Here is a 15524-nt window from a genome sequence, read left to right on the forward strand (position 1 = left end):
TGGTTTCACTTAAGCTGTGAAGACCCCAAACTAAAATAGTGAAAATGGGGTACCTTGGAAATACCTACGTTCGTTTATCTGCATGTTTAATTAAAAACAAAAGCTGGTGACTGGGCGCGATGGCTCACGCCTGTTATCCCAGCACTTTGGGAAGTCAAAGCGGATGGATCATCTGAGGTTAGGAGTTTGAGACCAGCCTGCCCAACATGGTGAAACCCTGTCTCTACTAAAAATACAAAAAAGTAGCCGAGTGTGGTGGCAGACACCTGTAATCCCAGCTACTGGGGAGGCTGAGGCAGGAAAATCACTTGAACCCGGGAGGCGGAGGTTGCAGTGAGCCAAGATCACTCCACTGCACTCCAGCCTGGGCGACAAGAGTGAAACTCCATCTCAAAAAGAAAACAAAACAAACAAAAAAACAAAAGCTGGCTATAAAATAAAAACAAAACAACATAGAGAGCTATTTTTCAATGGTACTTAGAAGCTTCTAAAAGACATTCTGATAAAGTCATTTCTTTACAAGAGATTGCCTAAAACTGTTTCTAAATTTAAAAAGACATTCAAAGCTTTCTCCCTTTTATTTCCAACTGCTCCTTATTCTACCTCTATGATCTGAACTTACCTCTTCCAGCCTGTTCCCTCAACTCCCACACATCTCTTAGGCAAATTTTTGGAATTCCATATTGCACTCTTTTCTTTCTCTCAAAAGGGGAAAATGTATTTAAATTTGGACCAGAGGGAACAAACACAGTTGCTACAGAATGAAAATGAAACTACTGAAATTACAAACTACAGATCCAACAATTTTTTTTCTAAACTGGAATTAATAAATGACACTTAATGATTTATTGACCCAATATCAGATGACACCCTTTAAATGCCCTGCTCTTGAAGATGTAAAGCTTAACATGTCTGTAAAATGTTAACATTCAAGGGATTAGCTAAGCAACATTACAGCTGAACTCAGATCTGAAACAAGTTAAAATCCTTTAAATCTCAAAGTTCCCTCTTTGGATCCCCTTGTAGGACTTAAAGAAAAGCATTCCAAACTGTAGTCTATGGCTAAGATTCTGTGCTGCTATGACTGTGACCCAGGACAATTCCCTGTCAGGGAACCAGTCTCATTTGTTTTAAATTATTCATATGACTCTTTATCTTTTGGAGTACCCATTTATTATTGATTTTTTTTCTCTTCCATGGACAGATTTTCATATCTGGTCTCTCCATCTGTGGGGCATACAAGGCTTCTGGACCTTCATGCATAGGCACTTAGCTGACAAGCTGAGATTGTAGAAAATATAGCCAGACAGAAATGTGATGTGTACTCCATTTGCAGCTAGCAAAACTTTGCTTTCTTTGAGCTGTCTTTGGGGTGATTCTATATCTTGTGGGGATTTCTTGGCACCTCTTTGGAGATGCCAAAGTCATAAACTTTAAGACGTATTGGTTTGTGAGTCACTTGAAAAAATACTCTTTGTTTAAACTAGAAAAAAAAGCTGGATAAAGTGTTTATAAAAGATAGGACTTCAGGCAAAGTATTCTTGTTTCTTTTCAGAGTTATCTATACTGTGTACAGATATAGAAAATGCTTTCTTTGCCTTAGCAATTAAAGGGCTACACCCTGAAGTCAATAATCTAACCAAAAAAAACCAAAACAAAACAAAAAAATAAGCAAAGCTGAAAAGACCACCTAAGTGTAGATTGGTCTCCAAAATATGACTTTCTGGCATTTAACTGGCTATTTTGAAATTCTATATAAAAGAAAAAATTACATTTATGAAGAAAATCTCCATTTGTAAGGGCATCTCCCTCCTGTATCTAAACTACTAGAAACTTTTATAGTGAAGAAGACATTGGCTTAAAGTTTATGTAATTTACCATTCTTAAGACACTTTTCTCAACAATTTTGTCTTGATTGAATCTTCACCTATTTCCTTTTTTGTGTGAACAAATAATCGTGTTTAGATCTAATTTCTGTGCCTTTGGGATGTAAATGTTCACCTAAAAAATCATGTCTTTGGATATGCAAATTGAGGATTGCCTAACTAACAATTGTTTAGGCCTCGATAGTCTAAAGGGAGAGAAAAACTATTTAAAAGTTGGTAAATGAAGAAGATTATAAAGCTATAAGATCTACTTCTGTCTGTGTGCCTATATGTCTGTATATTTATATATGTCATGAGTACGTGATATTTCACTATCAAAATAAGGGAAAGAACATTAATTAATTGGCTTCAAGGAAAATTAAGTACATAAATATGTTATCAGAAAAATAGAAACTAACTCAAATGCCTTCTGGTTCACATGATTTTAGTAATCTTGGCAAGTAGAACTAGTTTTAAAATTGTTGCCAAAATAACATGAAAATGTCTTCAGAATTATTAGCATTAAATATAATTCAGACGTTTTTCCAGGGTCTACTGGTCAGACAGTGTAACACTGTTTCTAATAGATATTTTAAGGTCATGAACCTGTTCATTTTGTTATATTTTTGATACTTGCTTGACTTGGCTGTGAGCTAAATTAATTATATACGTAATTAAATACTAGATATGGGAAAAACTGTCTTGTCTGCAAATATAAAAAAGATGTATTTTTAGAAAAAACAAAAACACAAAAAAGTGTTTTTTGAGTAAAACATTAATTTGTCTAGTTTAAGAGGTTATTTAAAATTGTTTTGGCCGGGCGCGGTGGCTCAAGCCTGTAATCCCAGCACTTTGGGAGGCCGAGACGGGCGGATCACGAGGTCAGGAGATCGAGACCATCCTGGCGAACACGGTGAAACCCTGTCTCTACTAAAAAATACAAAAAAACTAGCCGGGCGAGGTGGCGGGCGCCTGTAGTGCCAGCTACTCCGGAGGCTGAGGCAGGAGAATGGCGGGAACCCGGGAGGCGGAGCTTGCAGTGAGCTGAGATCCGGCCACAGCACTCCAGCCTGGGTGACAGAGCAAGACTCCGTCTCAAAAAAAAAAAAAATAAATAAAAATAAAATAAAATAAAATTGTTTTAAATTAAAGGGCTATGATATAAACAAAACTAAAAGGATCTAAAATGTTGGAGAAAGGAATAAATAGAAAAAAATTTTTAAGAAGTTATAAAAGGTTTATGAAAGTCTTATATGGTCAAAGTTGGTTGAGATTGGATGGATTTGTTTTTAAGGTTTTATTAAAATTGGGTTTAGTATTGATAATACACTAATACAAAAGTAAAATTTGGTTTCCTCCTTTGAATAAGATTTTTGTGTAGTATTAACAAAAAATGGTAAGAAAAATTGTGCTTACCTTTTGCATGAACTGCAAAAAAAAATGGACAGAGGAAGAGACAGATTCTGTTGGTCTCATGTTGTGTTTATTAGGACTTTGTTTAATAACTTTGATCTCCTTTCTATCAAAGATTAAAAGTTTTTATTTTTTGTGAAAACTTTACATGATCACTTTGGCTAAATGATTGACTTTTTTTTTTTTTTTTTTTTTTTTTTTTTTTTTTTTTTTTTTTTTTTACCATAACCTGTGATTCTGTTTTGATAGGAAGTGTTTTAAACCTTTGATATTTGCCATACTTCCAGAAATCAAATTTCAAACACTAAAATCAAGTCTTTGTAACCCAAACTAACTTGTAAGTAACAAAAAGAAAGCCTTAGAAGTCCAAGAGAGGCAAACTTAGACTTGAACGAACTCTTTTTAAAAAGAAATGCTTACCCTTTTGATTACTTTAGGTTGACATTTCAATAGACAATAAAGATGTAATGCTATCAAACATCACTTTACTTTAGTCTGACATTTGATCCAAAACTTTTGAGACAGTCAGAATTCATTTAGAATGATTATGCCTTTCATTTCCAAGATACAAGACTTAGAAAAGTCTGCTGTCTTGTTCTGATGATCTGTTCCTCCATCTATAAAGTGTGGATAGCCTTCTGAAGTTATAATCAGACATAAATGTAGAAACATGGAATACAGGTAATACAGCAGGTAATACAGCATCTGCTACACCAGGTGATCCCCTTGCTAATAATGAGCAGCCACATTGCCTCCTGCCGTTTCCTCACTCCTGTCCTTAGGCTTTACCCCAACTGTCCTCTCTATCCCCAGATCATGACATGGTTGGCTCCTTTCAACATTCAGCTCTCACTTCATCGGCAAGGTAACCACCCAATCTCTTGTATTCCCCATTCCTAATTAGGTTGTGCCACATTAATCCATTTTATGGTTCTCTTAGTCCTTACCACGGAACACAATTACCTTGTTTGTCTGTTTACTTGTTTCTTTTCTGTCCTATCTTTATAGAAGAGAAGATCCTGGAGAGTAGAAGTGTTGACTGTTTCAATGAATCTCCAGAGCCTAGAAAGGTGCACGATAATAGGCATCAAATGAATTAATAAATGATGGTCCTCACCCCTTTCCTTTCACTGAGTCCATTGCCATTTTAAAAAGAAGACAGAATTATCTCTTTAGGGTTACATTTACCCATGCATGAATAGATTGCTAGAAATTAGTAAACAGATAAAACAAGGCAAAAAGGCACATATCTATTTGATTGTACTGATGAAAAGTAAAAATATTAATATATTTGAGGTAAAAGATTTATTTCATTTATTCAGTCAACAAACCGTTTGAGTACCTATTATATGCTTAGGATTGGGCTAGCTGCGAAGGTTAAAATGCGTAAAACTAAAAATAAATCATATAGTTTAAAAAGCACCTAATTGTCAGAGTAAACCACTTGTATGTTTAATCTGTTGCCTTTTAGCCAGCTATACCGTTAATGCTATTAAAATGCTAAAATGCTATCTAAGCCCAGTGTTAAGGGATTCTGTGGAAGAAATCCTAACACAAAGAAATTTAACAACAGTAATATTTGAGCTGGGCCTTTAAGATTGAATAGAGGTTTTCAGATCAGGGAAAGGAGAAAGAGCACTCAGGTAAAGCAAGTAGCATGAGCAAAGGTCCAGAAGGCCCTGGCACTCTGTATGTGCTGAGGGCAGGGAAGGTGGTTGGGAGAAATCCGCTAATAGCCTTCAAGGCTGAACAAGCACAGCAGGGAGTGAGCAGGACTGGAAAGATAAACTGGAACCATGAAGAACCATAAAAACCTTGCCCAGGGCTTTAGACTTTATAAAAAATAGGAGTGTAAGATCAGATCTGCATTTTAGAAAGCTCCTCTTTATGCTTGTGTAGATGAGGGAAGTGTTACATAGAAGAAAAGAGAGACACAGGAAGCATTGAGAGATTAGAGCAGGAATCCAGGCAATATATCAAGAAGCCCTGACCCAGGGCAGCTCCGACATGAGTTCAAGGAAGAGATGGATTTGAGAAAAATTTAGCAGGGTAGCATTGCCAAACCAAAAATGATTTTGGAAATGTCTAAGTATATTGACAAATATTAGAAATGCAAAGAGAAGACCGAGACTTCAGTTTCTGGGATGTTGAAGTTGAGGTGCTTGCAAAATACCCAGGCTAATAGATCTATTGGGTAGTTTAACGTTTGAATCAATGCTTGTTAAAATTATTATTACTGTCTGAGTAGATGGATAGAATAAAGTAGCAAATCTATTGTAAACTCTTGTTTCATTTAAAGACATAAAGGAAAAAGAGGTTAGGAAACATCATCAACCTGCTTTTGGACATTTGTGTTTCTACAGCTTTATTTACCAAGAGTCACACCCAGATACCAGGATAGCTGGATGAGGGTATTACTTAAGAGACTTCTTTTTCTTTCTTTCTTTCTTTTCTGGGGGAGATGGGAGAGGGGGACAGAGTCTCACTGTCACCCAGGCTGGAGTCCAATGACACGATCTCGGCTCACTACAACCTCTGCCTCCCGGGTTCAAGGGATTCTCATGCCTCAGGCTCCCAAGTAGCTGGGATGACAGGCACACGCCACCACACCCAGCTAAGTTTTGCAATTTTAATAGAGACGAGATTTCACCATGTTGCCCAAGCTAATCTTGAATGCCTGACTTCAGGTGATCCACCTGCCTCCACCTCCCAAAGTGCTGGGATTATAGGTGTGAGCCACTGTGCTAGGTCGAGGCTAATTTTTCTTACAGGGAAGTAGTGGTCTAACTCTGTCTTTGACCTTGAGGGACTAGTGATAATAACAATAAAAAAGTCAATCAGTGGTAGAAGTGGGATTTAAACCCTAGAATCTTGGCTCCGGAGTTCATTCTTTTAACCCATTTGAGTTTTCTGACTGACAAGTTGTGAGGGCCTCAGTGAACAGATAGATGGACACTGAGCTGGGAGTGTTCCTTAAAACAACTCTACCCGTCCCCCCACCCCTACCCCAAAAAACAAACTAACAAACAGACAAACAAACAAACCCTAAGCATTCGATCCTGTTTGCTTCATTTTCCCAAGGAAATGCATGGAGCATGCCTGTAGCAGAACAGATCAATGTAACTGCTGTTAAAATGTCCATGGCTACACTGGCAAAAGAGGGGAAGAATCTGTACTTTCTTTCTGTGTTTTTTTTTTGGGGGGGGGGATTATTAATATTTCAATGGTTTGCTAAAACCTGACACCTGATATCTATTAGTCTCTGCAAAAATCTGATACCAGGCAGATCACTTGAGGTCAGGAGTTCAAGACCAGCCTGGCCAACATGGTGAAACTCTATCTATACAAAAAATACAAAAATTAACTGGGTGTGGGGGCAGGCACCTGTAGTCCCAGCTACTTGGGAGGCTGAGGCAAGAAAGAATTGCTTGAACCCAGGAGGCAGAGGTTGCAGTGAGCTGAGATTGTGCCGTTGCACTCCAGCCTGGGTGACAGAGTGAAACTCTGTCTCAAAAAAAAAAAAAAAAAAAAAAGAGAGAGAAAAAGAAATCTGATACCACTTGGTATCTACTTTGTCTCTACTTTTTTTTTTTTTTTTTTTTTTTTTTTTTTTGAGGCAGAGTCTTGCTCTGTCTCCCAGGCTGGAGTGCAATGGCACTATCTTGGCTCACTGCAACCTCCAAATTTTGGGTTCAAGAGATTCTCCTGGTTCAGCCTCCCAAGTAGCTGGGATTACACCTACCCGTCATGACACTCAGCTAATTTTTGTATTTTTGTAGAGATGGGGTTTCACCATGTTGGTGAGGCTGGTCTTGAATTCCTGACCTCAAGTGATCCACCCACCTTGGCCTCCCAAAGTGATCTATAATTTTTCTCTACTTTTGCCTACAAATTTCCCCTCATCCTCCAGAATTTATTTACTGTGCAGCCTGACACCAATTTTAGAAGAATAATGCACAAATCCATCAGAGTTTATCTCTGGTCACTGGCACAGTTGGCTGAGTAGATGCTTTATGTTTCCTCTCCGTTGGCAGGCATATAGCGGCAAAGGCTGGGCTGCACCCTGGGTGGTGGTTTTCTCTCAGAGTCAGAGTAAGAGGTTTCAGTGTTGCAGATACTCTGATCCACTTTTCAGGAAGATGCATCTCTCACTATCTGCCCCTGGGGCCCTACCTAACAAGACTGATCTTTCCGCGAGACAGACTTCACATATTTGGAAACAGCTATTTAAGTTCAGTGGGTTATTCTCTCCAAGTTGAAAAATCACACTTTTTCAGATATTTTTCATGTGGCATGGTTTTGAGTTGATTGATGGTCCTTCCCATGCTTCCAAAGATGTCACTGCAATTCCCCTCTACTTCCTGCAGCAGTAATTCTACCATAGGCAGGACCATTTTTATTTTTCATTGTAGACATTTCCTGCATTCATATATAATTTTATGTGCATATAAGTGGAAATGTATCTCTATGACAGATGTCCCTTTTTCTATGCTATGCTCATATTTCTAAAATTGTTCACCAAAAATGACCAAATCAGGGCAAGATCAGTGCAAAAAGTATCAATAAAATAGACACATGTTGATAATATCAGTTATAATATAGCAGAAAAAGTAAAATGATATCAATATATAAAGCTAAGGTTGAATGGCATTACTCCCCTTCTTTATTTACATCTTTATTGTCCGCTCTTCAAACTGCCAGCTCTATTTATTATTCTTGTCAAAACAACATCAATCATTACATACACCAAATTAAGCCTCAAGTTGGGGCATGGGAGTGGATTCAGAGCTGCATAAAGTGAAATGATAACAGCATAAGTTGTATCAGTGTAGATAAGATTCTCAGGCTTTAACTAAAGTTAAGCAGTTAGTAATAAATTTAAAAAAATGAAACTGAACTACTTACAGCCAAGAGCCTGTGTAGTGTAAGCTCCCCCACATTCATATGCTGTACACCCTTGGGCCAGCTTTCAGAGGAGCAAGTCACAAATCCATCACTGCGTATCCCTAGCCATGTCAGGCACTAATTCCTGGTGAAAAAGGAATCCCGGTTTTCAATCTCCAGTGATAACCATCAACAACCATTTCGTCATACTCAGTGGGAATGTGGGAAAAACAACACTCACTGGGTGTTTTTTTCTGATCTCACCACAACAACCGACACATACTTCTTTTTTTTTTTTTTTTTTTTTTTTGTGGAGACGGAGTTTCCCTCTTGTTGCCCAGGGCAATGGTGCCATCTCAGCTCATTGCAACCTCCACCTCCTGGGTTCAAGCAATTCTCCTGCCTCAGCCTCCTGTGTAGCTGGGATTACAGGTGCCTGCCACTATGCCCGGTTAATTTTTGTATTTGGAGTAGAGACAGGGTTTCACCATGTTAGCCAGGCTGGTCTTGAACTCCTGACCCCAAGTGATCCACCCGCCTCAGCCTCCCAAAGTGTTGGGATTACAGGCGTGAGCCACCGCACCTGGCCTTGACACAGACTTCTATGGCCAAATATATGTGGGTTTTTCCCCCACACATGAAGCAGAATATACCAACTGGATTTCCTCGAATTCAATTCTGACACTATCTATCTGGAGATAGCCTTGGATCCCCAGGTTGAGGACTCCGTCCCCAAGACTTCCCCCACCCACTTCAGACACCAGTCACAAGTCCAATCTCCAGAATTTCTGACCAATCAGCTTCCACTGTGGTCCCTACAGCCCTCTCTTGGGGTTCAATTAGTTTGCTAGAGTGGCTCACAGAACTCAGGGAAACATATTTACCAGTTTATTACAAAGATGTTTTAAAGGATACAAATAAATACCCAGATGAAGAGATGCAAGGGTGAGGTCTGGAAGGATCCTGGACACAGAGGCTTTTGTGCTTGTGGAGTTGGGGTGCACCACCCTTCCGGCATGTGGATAAATTCTTACTCAGTTTCTTGTAAACCTCCACGTGTTCAGTTATCCAGAAGGCCCCAAACCCTGTCTTCTTGGACCTTTTATGAAGACTTCATTGGATAAGCATGATTAACAATCACGTAGAAACGTGATTGGACAAAGAGGTATAATTTAGTACTAATAGGCCATAGGCTGAGTGGGAAAACCCAGCAAGGCCTGTCTGTTCAGATTCTTCTTGGCCTGTCTGTGGAGCATTCCTTCTTCCAGGGTATGGGGCAGAACGCTATCTGGAATGAGGGTCTAATGACCCAAAATCAGATAATAGTCCTGCCTCAGGCACATAAAAGGAGGGCAGGGAAGAGTCAGAGAGAGAGAGAGCCTATCTTTTGAGGCCAGTTTCTGAGGCCTAAGATACCTCAACATTATAACAAGGGCCATGGGATTTATGAGACAGGAACTGTGGATGAAAGCATGTATAATATCACTCAGTAAGGAGGCCACACCACTGTTCCCAACACTAAAAACTACAAGACTTTTGTATACCCACCACATTCCCCATATCCTCCACTCTTGTTTTCTGAGTTATTTCCGAGAATGCCTTTGTGTTCTTATCTCGGTGTCCTCTGAAATTGTAAACTCACTGCGCAGCACAGTCACTTCCACAAATAAAAGTTCAAACGGTCTTTGGAAGAGAGTTTTTCTTTGTTGCTACTTCCAGCCCTTGTTCATCATCCAGGCCACCTCAACGCCAAGTTCAGTTACACATTTCCCTAAAGAACATGTTCTTTTTCTTTGCCTTAGCTCTGCTCTCTTTCCCAAGCTTCTTTAGAACCTGAAGCCTAGATGTTGAGAGAGGGCAGAGAATAGTCCACTTTCTGTGATCCTGACCTTTTCTATCAGCAGTCTTCAGCAAATCTCTCTCAAGAATTTCCTTGTATAACTTATTTTATGGTAGTAGTTTCACTCTTTTATGATTATTTTTAATCTAAGGCATTTTTTAAAAGAATACAATCTTACCCAGAAACTAAAAATATTGAAGATGTAAAACTGAGGGGCAGATATGGATCTGGGGGCTGAAGTCTGTGTTTGACTCCTTCCCTGATCTGTAAGGCTCCATGGAAGAGCCTCTGTGCTTTGGCCTCAATGTTTCTGTCCCTCAAATATTCGTATGTTGAAATTCTATTTCCCACGATGTTTGTATTAGGAGGCGGGACCTTTAGGAGGTAATTAGGTCATGAGGGTGGGGCCCTCATCGTTGAGATTACTGCCTGCTATGGTCTAAATATTTGTGCCCCCCCCCCGCCACCTCCAAGTTTATATGTTGAAATGCCAGCCCTCAAGATGATGGTATTGGAAGGTGGGGCTTTGGGGATGATATTTAGAAGTGGGGTCTTTGTGAGACTTTGACCCTCATAATTGGGATTAACACCTGTATAAAAGAGAACCCAGAGAGCCTTCTTGCTCTTTTCACCATGTGAAGACACGGTGAGGAGTCATCATTTATGAACCAGAAAATGAGCCTTCATGAGACATCAAATCTGCCAGTGCCTTGATCTTTAACTTCCCAGCCTCCAGAAGTCTGTGATGAAAATTTCTGTTGTTTGTACGCTACCCAGTTTCTGGCATTTTGTGATAGGAGCCCAAAGGGACTAAGTCAGTGCCCTTATAAGAAGAGAGATGTGAGAGCTGTCAGGCCTCTGAGTCCAAGCTAAGCCATTATATCCTCTGTGACCTACATATATACATCCAGATGGCCTGAAGCAACTGGAGATCCACAAAAGAAGTGAAAATAGCCTTAACTGATGACATTCCACCATTGTGATTTGTTCCTGCCCCACCCTAACTGATACAATATATTCTCCCCCACCCTTAAGAAGGTACTTTGTAATATTCTCCCTGCCCTTGAGAATGTACTTTGTATACCTATCCCAAACCTGTAAGAACTAATGATAATCCCACTACCCTTTGCTGACTCCTTTTTCGGACTCAGCCCACCTGCACCTAGGTGAAATAAACAGCCTTGTTGCTCACACAAAGCCTGTTGGTGGTCTCTTCACACGGGCACATGTGACAAGAGCTTGCTTCCTCTCGTTCTACTCTCCACCATGTGAACGTAGAATAAGAAGATGGCAGTCACTGGATCTGCAGGCACTTTGATCTTGGACTTCTCAGGCTCCAGAACTGTGATAAATAAATTTTAATTGTTTAAGCCACCCAGCCTATGATACTTAGCCAGTGACAGTAGCCTGAACTGGCTGAGACACTTTGAAAAACACTCTTTGAAGTGTATCTCAGCATGCACCCTGTTTTTATTTTTATTTTTTATTTATTTATTTATTTTTTTGAGACAGAGTCTCCCCCTGTCATACAGGCTAGAGTGCAGTGGCATGATCTCAGCTCACTGCAACCTCTGCCTCCGAGGTTCAAGTGATTTTCCTGCTTCAGCCTCCCCAGTAGCTGGGATTACAGGCATATGCCACCATGCCTGGCTAATTTTTATTTTCAGTAGAGACGAGGTTTCACCATATTGGCCAAGCTAGTTTCAAACTCCTGACCTCAGGTGATCTGCCCACCTCAGCCTCCCAAAGTGCTGGGATTACAGGCGTGAGCCACCACTCCCAGCCACATCCTGTTAAGCTAATTTAAAGTCTCCTTTTCTCCCTCCCTCCTTCTCTATCTCTTCTCCTTCCCTCTCTCCTTTTCCCTCTCTTTCTCTCTCACTTTTTCTTTTTCCATATAGCTCCAGTTTTACTTTAAAGCCCGAATACTTTCTCTCTAGGTTATTCTGAAAACATTTTTTCTTATCTTTCTCTTCTTCATTAACTTTTCCTTTGGCAGTCTATAAAAGCTGTGATCTTACTGAGTTCAGAACATTTCTCTGTATTACTTTCTTTTTTTTTTTTTTTTTTTTTGAGACAGAGTTTCACTCTGTCACCCAAGCTAGAGTGCAGTGGTGTGATCTTGGCTTACCACAACCTCTGCCTCCTGGGTTCAAGCGATTCTCCTGCCTCAGCTTCCCGAGTAGCTGGGATTATGGGTGTGCACCACCATGCCCGCCTAATTTTTGTATTTTTAGTAGAGACGAGGTTTCACCATGTTGGGCAGGCTGGTCTCAAACTCCTGACCTCAAGTGATCAGCCTGCCTTGGCCTTCAAAATGCTGGGATTACAGGTGTGAGCCACCACTCCCAGCCTCTCTGTATTACTTTCAACAAGTATTTACTGAGTACTTATGTTCCAGGCACCGGAAAAACAACCAAATGAGCAAAAATTCCTGCTCCCATGGAATTCTCATTCAAGTGGGGGCAAAACAGACAGTAAACAAAATAAATAAATAATGAAGTAGAAAGTCATAAGTATTACAGCGCAAAGTAAACTAGGGAGGGTAAATAGAAAGCATGTGAGTGAGTGGTTTCAGCTATAAATTGTGTACCTTGAAGAAGGTGAACAGTGAGTAATATCTTGAGGATGAGCAGCTCAGGGACAAAGGCGCCTGGGTAACTATGCATCTGGCATTTGGTATGTTGGAGGAACAGCAAAAGGCAGAGTGGATGGAGGGCTGTAAATAAAGCTGAGAGTAGGAAATGAGTTTGAAGAGACACAGAGAGGCCAATCTTGCAGGGCCTTGTAAACTGTTACAGGGACCTTGGCATTTGCTGTGAGAGAGAATGGGAGTCATTGGAGAGTTATGCTAACTACAAGCTCAGGTTTATACTCTTCAAGGATTACTTGGCTGCAGGGTGTGAAGAGACTGAAGCAGGGCAAAGGTGAAAGCAGGGAAATCTTTCAAGAAACTATTACTTTAGGAAGTCCTTAACTCTTAAACTTACCTCAGCCAATTCATTTTTGGTCTCTCATTTTTCCAGGCACTGGGTTAAGCATTAGGGAGATGATGGTCAAAAGACTCGGTGATTTTTTTATTTGTTTCTGTCCACACCAAGACTTTTTTTGTTTGTTGGTTTGTTTTGTTTTGTTTTGTTTTGATGCTAGTTTACCAGACTATATAAAAATGTGTGATTTACGATCTACATTCCCGCTATTCTCACTTCCAGGGAATGGACATTTAACATTTCATATTCTTATTTTAATGAAGACATCTTTGAATATACTCAATTGCTCTGAAAAAAATCTGCCCACATCTCTTAGGCAATGAAATTTTCTGAAATTTTACCATGGTGTCTTATTGAGATTGCACAACGTTTTCTGCTCTAACAGTTTAGATAATATCATCCCAGAAAAAAGATATCCAGTTGCTGTACACATGGTTGCAAGGTGCTGATTCACTAATTAGCAAAACATATCAAGTTCCTACTTGACACCCAAGGAAGGAGGCTTGACTTAGGGAAAACACGGCAAAACAGGAAGTCATCAGACTTAGGTTTGCATCCTCCGCAATTGCTCAACTATTCATTGTGACTTTGAATTTACCATGTGTAATCCTTACCTTCTTTGAGCCTTAGCTTCATCCTCTATCAAATGGACATGGTAAGAGTTCTTGAGTCTCCTGTCTCGAGAAGCTGTGGAGAGGAAGTGAGCTGAAGCAGTGTGGGTCTGTGCTCTGTAAAAGTATTCAGTGCGAGACTGCTGTCATTCTTTGCTAAATACCGCCAACCTCTGAGTGCAATTGTTCTTGGAATCTCCCAACTTCTTGAGCATTCTGTGTTGAGGTATAGGATTTCTTAAATGTCTTCTTACGTGTAGGACTCCAGAATCTCTCCCCAGTTTGATTCTGACATCAGTAAGACTACTGACTCTGCTTTTCACTCCTGCCTAGTGATGAGGCTGAGTGGGTCTCTGCAAGCGTAGGCCAGGCTATTCTTGCCAAGCTCCCCAAATCGCTGAAAGGCCAGGAAAACCCTGGAGGGAGACACTAACACTGTTAACAATTCCTGTGAAGATCCTAAAATCTGCCTTCAGAATTCTCTTCGTATGCCCATAATTTTCCCTAATGGGAACATGGTTTATATGTGCAGAAGACAAGGCTGCATCAGGAGAGTGAGGGTTTTTGTTGTTGTTGTTTTGTTTTGTTTTGTTTTGTTTTTGACAGAATCTCGCTCTGTCACCCAGGCTGGAGTGCAGTGATGAGATCTAGGCTCACTGCAAACTCCACCTCCCAAGTTCAAGCGATTCTCCTGCCTCAGCCTCTCGAGTAGCTGGGACTACAGACACTCGCCACCATGCCTGGCTAATATTTGTATTTTTAGTAGAGACAGGGTTTCACCTTGTTGGCCAGGCTGGCCTCAAACTCATGATCTCAGGTGACCCACCCACCTTGGCCTCCCAAAATGTTGGGATTACAGACGTGAGCCACCGCACTCAGCTGAGAGTGAGGTCTTTAACTGTGCATCCACCAACAAGAGGGACATGTACCAGAGAGCCTTATCCTTCCCATTTGTTGATGTAAAATTTTTGAGAATTTTTACTCTGTGCTATGCAGTGAATAGTAGTTTGATTCCTAGATACTGATCTCTATTTCTCCTGGCCTTTAGTCTCCTATAAGTCAAAAGAATCAAATTAATTAATCTAACAACTGTTTATTAGGCATCCATTGGGAGCATATGATTATATCATACTAGAGATGATACCAGGAATTCTGGGATGCTGGTTCATAAGTGACTAGCTATCAATAAATTTCTTTTTCAGGTATCATAAGGAAGGAAGAATAAATTATGAAAATATTGTAGTATAAAAAAATGAACATATCTGCTAGGAGGATTCACGAAGACCTATAAGCATCGATTCATGTCATTAAAATTATGGTGACTATTTAAAGTCTGTTTAGAAGAAGTATATGTTGATTATTATATTGAAAGTATAAAATGTTTTAAAATGATGTTAAAATGTTATTGGATAAAGTCTGTATTAATATAAAGAAGACTTGGAATGTATATGCTCTGAGCCTGGTGCAGTGGCTCATACCTATAATCCCAGCACTTTGGGAGACTGAGGCAGGAGGATCTCTTGAGCCCAAGAGTTTGAGATCAGCCTGGTCTACATAACAAGATTCCATCTTTACAAAAATGAAATTTTTAAATAAATAAAATTTTAAAAATAAATAAGATAAAAGAATAATTTTTTAAAAGATTACATATGCTATGGACTGATTCCATCTCCCTAAAACTCATGTGTTGAAGCCTAACCACCAGTAACTCAGAGTGTGACTGTATTTGAAGATAGGGACTTTGAAGAGGTAAAAAGAGGTAATAAGGTTGGTCCCTAATCCAATATGATCAGTGTCGTTAAAAGAAGAGAAAATTTGGACACACAGAAAAATACGAGGGGTAGGGGTGCCCTGAGGGATGGCCATATGAAGAGCAGCAAGAGAAGGGCCATCCACAAGTCAAGGAGAGTGATGTCAGGAG

At 39.9% G+C, this 15524-nt stretch overlaps 1 protein-coding gene across 1 annotated transcript in view; it reads right to left on the bottom strand.

Annotated features, from left to right (window-relative positions):
• The window catches only part of MME (membrane metalloendopeptidase), a 149870-nt gene extending 141485 nt beyond the window's left edge, over window positions 1–8385 (bottom strand). The window contains exon 1 of the mRNA XM_025376021.1: window positions 8184–8385. The gene's annotated coding sequence lies outside the window, so the exon portion shown is untranslated. The remainder of the gene's footprint in view (window positions 1–8183) is intronic.
• Between the last annotated feature and the right edge of the window lie 7139 nt (window positions 8386–15524).

Source organism: Theropithecus gelada, chromosome 2 (assembly GCF_003255815.1).
Source record: "Theropithecus gelada isolate Dixy chromosome 2, Tgel_1.0, whole genome shotgun sequence".
NCBI classification, from domain to species: domain Eukaryota; kingdom Metazoa; phylum Chordata; class Mammalia; order Primates; family Cercopithecidae; genus Theropithecus; species Theropithecus gelada.